Source organism: Mchenga conophoros, linkage group LG14 (genome assembly GCF_057382185.1).
Source record: "Mchenga conophoros isolate Kocher_MC1m ecotype Shallow Benthic linkage group LG14, M_conophoros_male_GT1.1, whole genome shotgun sequence".
Lineage (NCBI taxonomy): Eukaryota > Metazoa > Chordata > Actinopteri > Cichliformes > Cichlidae > Mchenga > Mchenga conophoros.
Window position 1 is genome coordinate 40,154,303 of NC_140539.1, and position 8,302 is coordinate 40,162,604.

At 44.6% G+C, this 8,302-nt stretch overlaps 1 protein-coding gene across 1 annotated transcript in view; it reads right to left on the reverse strand.

The window, feature by feature from the left end:
* LOC146560418 (uncharacterized) overlaps window positions 1-8,302 on the reverse strand; it is a 358,436-nt gene that overhangs the window by 205,744 nt on the left and 144,390 nt on the right. The window lies entirely within an intron of this gene.

Here is an 8,302-nt window from a genome sequence, read left to right on the forward strand (position 1 = left end):
AACTGTTAATCTTATTTTAATAAACAACACTGTCATATGCAAAACTGGGGTGGCACTTGCCACCCCATGCCACCCTTCTAGATCCGCCCCTGTGTGTGTGTGTGTGTGTGTGTGTGTGTGTGTGTGTGTGTGTGTGTGTGTGTGTGTGTGTGTGTGTTTATTGCCTGAAAGCTATATTATATTACAGCGTATATATCTGTGGCACACAGGTTCTCTCTGGTGCTTCTCTTCTGTTTTGTTAAATACAAATCAGCTAAACATTAATTCATCTCCACAGCAAGACACTTTCTCATAATTTAACAAACACATTTCAAGGTCAGCTGCTGTCAATCACTCTGTGAAACTTTACTACACCCACATGACATTATAGAGGACAGCACATGTTCATAAACGCCTCTGATCTTTGACATCTGCGTTCCATACAAGATCGGATTCATGAGCGGCTGCATCATGAGAAAATACAGAGACAGGAAGATTCTCAGAGCGGCAGGTAAACCCGTCGTATCGAACCTACTCTGAAACATTTCAAAGCAACAACCAAAAGAAAAATTCAAGAGAGACACCAGCTGAGGCGTGCAGGTGGTCAGGCTTTTTTGTCTCGTCTGTTTGGATCCATAAAAACACACTTTGAGGATTTTCATGTAAGAAAACAAGATGATAAGTGTGGGGACTATGATGGTCATAATAATGTCAAAAATCCCATAAACATTATTCACCTTTGTGCTAGAACAAGCCAGCCTAACCACCAGGTAATTCTGACAATACAAACTGTTTAAGACGTTTCCACACAGCCTGAGACGCAGGTTTAAGGACAAAGCAATAAGAAATTTCGCTAAAGAGTACGCCCACATCACCATAATCAGAACAGCTGTATTGTTAGATGTCATTTGGGTGTTATATTGTAGAGGACAACAAATAGCGAGGTATCTGTCATAAGACATGACGGCTAAGTTTGAAACTTCAATGCTTCCATAAGTGTGAATGCAGAAGATCTGCAGGAAGCAGAGAGGAGCAGAAACAGTGTGAACATCAGAGAGGATCTGAAGCAGGAGGAATGGAAACAGCCCTGTACTACCATACAGCTCATTCACAAACAGGCTGCACAGAAACATGTACATAGGTTCATGTAAGCTTCTGTTCACACAGATAACCACAATCAGAGACGTGTTGGCAGCAATGATCAGGATGTATAATATTACAGTTAATGAGAAATAGAAGAATTTTAAACTTCCAACATTCATAAAACCTCCAAGAATGAAATAAGACAGAGGAGGCGTGGTTACATTTAACATAGCTCACAAAGTACAAATGTCCCAAATATGTCATGTGCACAGTTGTTGTGTCTGATCTAACAAACACTGCAGCTCACCTGTTCACCTGTGACAACACAGTCACCTCTGCAGCCTTTTTATACCTTCTCAGCACAAATCCGCCTTCGTCGCTCCATGTGACGGACTAACGAGTTCAGTGATTGACGGGAAGGTTCGGATTTGTTTTGTTTTGCGTCTGTGTGGTTCAGTGTAACAGCCTCTGTCTCCTGAGCACTTACCGTCTGGAATTGTTTCAGTTTTCAGAGTGAGCCATCTCGTTGCTTTAATAGCACAGGGTGAGCAGGTGACCAGAAGCCCCGGGTTTGACTCTACCCGAGGCCCTTTGTGTATCTGTCCAGCTTCAGAGGACAACCTCACAGACGCAGCAGTCCTCATGTGAAGCCTGGTTAGTTGTTGCCTCGCTGCATCACGGCTGGGCAGCTTGGAGTTGACGTGACGTCAACAAAGAGCTGTCAGTAAGCAGTCATGTGTCTCACGCTAAACCTGCTCAGACCTACAGATTCTGGCCTTGGCTCAAACTGCACCACTAATTTTGCAAACATGCAGCTGTGGCAACACGTCACTGACGTGCTGATGAAGATGGGCCCACTAAAACAACAGGCCAGGCTCAGCATGAGTCGAAATTTCTGCACTTTTCAGTTGCACATGAACGTTTTCTTGTTTTAAATAAGCTATCACAGGCAAATTCAGCCGGCTTCACACCGACCACTTCCTGCGCAATTTGAGCAGAACATCACAGTTCAGAGGTTCAGAAGAAGAAAACCACTTTTATTCTGCTGTGGGTGTCCTACTGTGGACAAAGGACGACTCATCCTGATCTAGTCTGATAGATCTAAATCTGGGTGTTTCAAGCAGGTGAATAATGAGTGGTAGGTTAGCTGAGCCCAAACCCTAACCTCAGATGGGTCACCTATGACCTGGTCAATAGATTTCATCCTGATACCCAGTGACAGTCAGTGTGCCGCTGCCTGTAAAGGTCTGTGCAGCCCTCTGTGGATATGCCTCCCCAGACCATCAGTGACCCCCCACAAACGATGTTACAACGTTCTCCACAACTTCACCTTCACATCTGTCACATGTGCTCAGAGTGAACCTGCTCTCGTCTGTGGAAAGTTTGGGCACCATTGGTGGACCTGCCAATTATGGTATTCTATGGCTAATGCCTGTCGGGCTCCACGGTGCCGGGCAGTGAGCACAGGGTCCACTAGAGGACGTCGGGGCCTCAGACCCCCCTCGTTAGTCTGTTTCTGATTGTTTGGTCAGAGACATTCACACCAGTGTCCTGCTGGAGGTCTGTAGCTCTGAGGACGCTGTTCCTCCTTACAAAGAGGAGCATTTACCGGTCCTGCTGATGGGTTAAGGGCCTTCTACGGCCCTGTCCACCCATAACTGCCCATCTCTCTGCATGGTCCTGAGACCGTGCTGGGAGACACATCAAACCTTCTAGCAACGGTACGTAGATGCCATCCCTGTCATCAGGTAGTTGGGCTACCTAGCTCTGCAGGGTCCAGGTATGGCCTGAAACTGACTAACATCTCCTTCCAATACTTACCTGAATAGTTCAGACTCAACGCTGTAGTCTGATTAAAGTGTTCTTGTACTTTTTTAGCAGTGTGTTTGGTACCACAGTTTGGCCTGACTTTGATCAAAGTGGGTTGTTTGATTTTATTATTGCGGTCTCTACCTTGCAATATGAAGCACTTGTGAAAAGGTCGGTCATCCCAAGCCTGCTGACAGTCATGCTCACAGTCTTCATGGCGGCGCTTCTGAAAACATGTCAGGTGGTTACCAGACTGATGAACGCCCCAGTCTGGTGCACGTGAACGCTCCCTGTTTTTAACCAAGAATAAACTCAGAAGCTTTCGATCTTATTGTTCCGCTGAGCTGAAATTAAACTGAAACTAATCATTAAAAATTGTTTTAGATTTATGAGTCACCAGTACAGCACACCTTTATCTACCTGAGGTGTCTGACTGCGCCACATATTGTGTTTTTTGTATTTCCTAAAGTATTATAATCTTAAAATGTGACAGAGACCACCTGCTACATGTCAGCTCACGATAGAAAGTGATATGAGTATAGATTACATTTTTTAAAAACGGAACAAAAGTAGAAAGCAGTTTTTATAGTTTTATATATTTATATGTTGTAGAATGCAGTGGATGGTAACGGTACAGAGAGGAAGAGGGTAAGGACCAAACTATTCTTGTGTTACGTTTTTCCTGGACTGTTCATGCGCTCCACTTTGATTTTCAGAAGTTTTACAAAAGATTGAACCTCAGAGTTAAAGTTCATATTAGTTTATTGACCAAAGCAACTAAAATCCATCCTGGGGGGGTCATTACAGAGCGGTCTGAGGGGATGTCGTTATCATCCTGAGCCCTCAGCGGACCACTGAGGCCAGCGCTCAGGTCCGCTCACTCTGATTGGTCGGCTCGGGACCTCTCTGGTCTCTCAGGTTTCCAGCTCTGATTTGCTCCAGAGGGAATTAGAGGAAACTGTAGCTAATGTGAAAATGCCTCAGGGACAAACATGATGACACACTGAAATGACCTTTGACCTCAGGGACTTCATTAACGAGCCACAGTGATAGAGAAACAGTTTAGTCTCTGAGGGGTTTACATTAATCACAAATTTCTCAGGTTCCTGATTTTCAGTGAAACCAGTTTGAATTAGAACTTTTTAACCATCAGTAATAAATGTATTAAACTAAGACTTCACATTCATCTAACGCCTGCTGAAGTCACGCACCCTCACATCTAAAGACAATTATACAGGTTCAGAGTTTTCCAGTTAGTCTCGAGGGAAATCGGACTGAAGTTAAACTAGCTTTTCCGGATCAGTCCCTCTGATAGAAAATGGATTCGGATTTTCACTCCTCCAGGAACCCAAATACTTTAATACACAACTGTAGGATTTAAGCCACACACCTGATTAAATGAAGTTAAAAGATCAACCAAAGATAGTTTGAAGGCCTCCTGCATCTTTGACTAACCCTGAGTTTTCAGTTCCATTAAAGCTGATCAGAGCATGAATGGACCACGTTTCATCGTGTGAACAATCTGAGTGTGAAGACCACTTTCAGGCTGTCTGGGGGTTCGAAAACTCACTTTTTAAACCACTGTAGTCCACTTTAAAACGTTCACATTGACGGCGTCCTTGGACGAATTTGTGACATTTGTTTTCAAAACTAGCTCAATATTTCTGCATTTTTACATGCGAATAAAAAGATCTGACCAATCAGAACGCTGCATTTGGTACAAGTCTGTTAACATGCACATGTACTGAATATTTAGTGAGATGGAAACATTGAAATACTCCTGTTTCCCTCAGACTCACAGCTGGCTACTGCTCCGGGTCGGTTGACTGTCTGAAATCATCCTTCTGCCTCCTCAGATGTGGTCCCAACTCTGCACACAGAACTCGAGCCCACTGACATCCTGAAACATGGACCAAAGCTTCGGCCATCAAACCAGGAAACCCTCCCTGCTGCTGCTGCTCCTGAGAATCGGATGAACCAGAATCTCAGTTTCTGCCTGTTCAGAAACGTCAGGAATGATGAACACCTCATGTCCATTGATGAACACAACAATGGACATAAGGAGCTTCTTTCACAGAAAAAACTCAGATGTTATTTTATATATTAAGCTTTGTATGTTGTTCAGTATATTTCTATGAAAACAAGAGGAACTTCAACACACAGCAGGATATTCACAGTTGAACCAGATATTTACACTTTCTGGAAAACTCAAGAACATTGTTTTACTGTACAACATCAATTTAGAGTCAACTTGTTTTGTTTTGGATAAATAAATATTGAAATGTCTTTTGAATTAGTTAAATGTCAGAATAAAGAGAGACAGAGCTTCTATTTTAATCACTTTCATCAAATGTAGGAGTACATGTACACTAAGTTTATTGTTAATTAATAAGAAACTGCAGACGATTCCATTCTGAGCTGAAGAAGCTTCTGATTGGTTCGTAGAGTCCATGTGAGTAAACTGGTGGCACAGCTGTGGATGCATATAAGGCAAAACACAGAGCCTGTTTCTGTGACATGGGAAAATCAAGAGATGTCAACCAAAACACCAGGAACAGAACTGTGGAGCTCCATAAGTGTGGCTCAGTTTGAATACAATTTGGTGCCATTTACAATTAAGAAATACAGACAGTTTCTCTCTTTACTCTTAAAGTTAGGGTTAGAGAGAGAGAGAGAGAGAGAGAGAGAGAGAGAGAGAGAGAGAGAGAGAGAGGGGAACAGAGGGGGTGTTACGTCCCCCCCACCATGGTGGAGGCAAAGGTCCGAAGGAGACAGCAACACTGGACAACCACAATCAATGAAGGAGGAAGACAACAGGCAGGATTTATTGGTTGCTTGCCTCGATAGTCAAACTTAACAAAAGAAAGGAGGTGGGGGAGGAGGACTGGGCGGTTGATCCAAATCAAAGAAATTAATAAAACAAACAGAGGTCGATAGCTTCCAGGGCCTAACTGAAACAAAAAATGCAAAACAAAAGGCCTACCTAGCTACTACAAAAGGTCAGTGAAAACAAGAGTGGCATCAACCGCATAACCTAGTGTGACGAACAGTTTAAAACCTGCAATCAGTGTACAGGGTACCCCAGCTTACCTGTCCAGCCTCCCACCACACACAATACAAAGAAGCCTGTTCATGTGTTTGTCATAAAGCAGAAGCCAGCAGCCACCAGCTGGCCAGGGAGCTGCTCATTTGTAGTGATCCTCGGAGAGTGATTGGCCACCTGTGCCCAGACCAGCCAATAGACACATGCCAATCAACTTTGAACTGGCCAATAGGTGGAGGCCTGACACCTGAAAGATAAAAAGTACACCAAAAGAAAAGCCTCATCCTTTCCAGGGATCCCAGAACACTGTGAATCCAGAGCGAGACTTTATCCTGCACTCAGAGCAAAGCCAAAGATGTTTGCAGTCACTATCGTCTCTTACATCGTAATTTACAGTTACACAATGAAACTGTGTGATCGTTATGAGCTTTCAACATGGACACACAACACATAAATATACACAACAGGCAGGTTTATGTGATGTAAGGCGGGCATTATAGGGGAGGAGCTGGTGTTTGTGGTGCTGTACCGGCTTTCAGCTGGAGGGACAAACTGTTTATCACTGGTGGAGCACACAACGCTGCAGCTGGCCTTTTCCTGGCCACGTCCAGCATTTACTGAGCCCAGACCTGAGAGACAAGTTCCCACAATCCCTCTGTGCTACAAAACACTTCCTGTCAGAAGTGGGATTTAAACCCACACCTCCAGGGGAGACTGGAACCTGAACAGAGCAACTTAGACTAAGACTGATCGCAGAGGCCCGGACTTGGTTTTGCTGGTGGCCCACCTGTGGGCTCCTACAGGGAAGAATTCAGCACAACACAAAAGTCGAGAAGATGTTGGTCCCACTACTGTGTTTGTTCTGAGAGCTGGGTCAGAACCTCATCCCTCTATCCAGTGAGAGCAGTACTCCACAAATACAATGAGGTAAACAACGCTACCACCCAGGCATCACTCTGACCAGTGTTTCTCTGTGAATGTCGCATTCCCGTGGCAGCGTGCTCGCTGCTCACTCAGATTAGAAGTTTTCTTCCCATGCAGAGTGTACAGCAGACGCTTATGTTTGTCTCACTTTTTACAGAATCAAACTCAAAGTAATGTGAGTACTTACAAGCTTTAAATGCTGCACAGTTGTACTCTCTCCATATTATCCATTGTTGAGGTACACCCATCTGTTACCACTAAAGTCACACGCACTCATGTCATTGTCATGAGACACTCTCACACATAAAATCATGGTTTAATAACGCAGTAACGCAGCGTGCTTACTGGAAAGTAACTTTAATTTGATTAATTTTTGTAATAGTAATCCCTTATTTTACTCATTACTTGTAATGCCCCTCCCTCATCCTGGTCATGGTGGACAGATGCCCCTCCCTCATCCTGGTCATGGTGGATGGATGCCCCTCCCTCATCCTGGTCATGGTGGACAGATGCCCCTCCCTCATCCTGGTCATGGTGGATGGATGCCCCTCCCTCATCACAGTCATGGTGGATGGATGCCCCTCCCTCATCCTGGTCATGGTGGACAGATGCCCCTCCCTCATCCTGGTCATGGTGGATGGATGCCCCTCCCTCATCACAGTCATGGTGGATGGATGCCCCTCCCTGACTGTGATTATGGCTGATGGATGCGTCTCCCTGATTGTGGTCATGGTTAGGATGTGTCTGAGTACAGAATGACCGCTCAGGTCTTATAAACTCTGCTTTAAATGTTTTTGCCCGTCTTGAATTAAGACGGGCAAAACCTTCCTCGGCTGTGGTAATGATGATAAAACTGAACTTGACACTGTGAAGGTGATGTACATGTGTGTCTTCTCTCAAAATGCAGCTGCTGTTGTGGACAAACGAGCTGAGCCTAGGTTTGCCAGCACTTATCAGCTGGCAAATTAAGAACATCTCATTACAACGTTTGTGGTGTTGTCCTCTTGTGGGTGGTGGGGAGGACGCAGGAGGCACTAGAGGTTGAGTGCTTGGTGGATTGGGTGGCAGTCAGGGGCAGAGGTCTTGGTATTCTGATCCCCGGATTCCAAAAATGGCTTGTGATACATGGGTGTCGCCTCGCTCGTATGGAAGGGCCCCTGTTTAATCGTGTCTGAATCCCTCTGTGTGCTCTGCGTCTCTGATTCACATCTAAACTCTGATTTTATTTTCCTTTTCTCACTCTCTGAGTTTAAATCTGATTTTTATTTAACCACGTTTCAAAGATGAACATTTCCACTTTTGTGTTTTAAATTTCTGCTGTGAAATCAGATGTGACACAGTGATTAGAGCAGACGTCCAGTAGGATGAACGTCATTTCCCAGTAAACAGCTCCACCTGCTGGTTGCAGAGACACAGTGCAGCTAAGCGAGCTGCTCAGTTGCTTTATGTGAGGAAAAACATCTG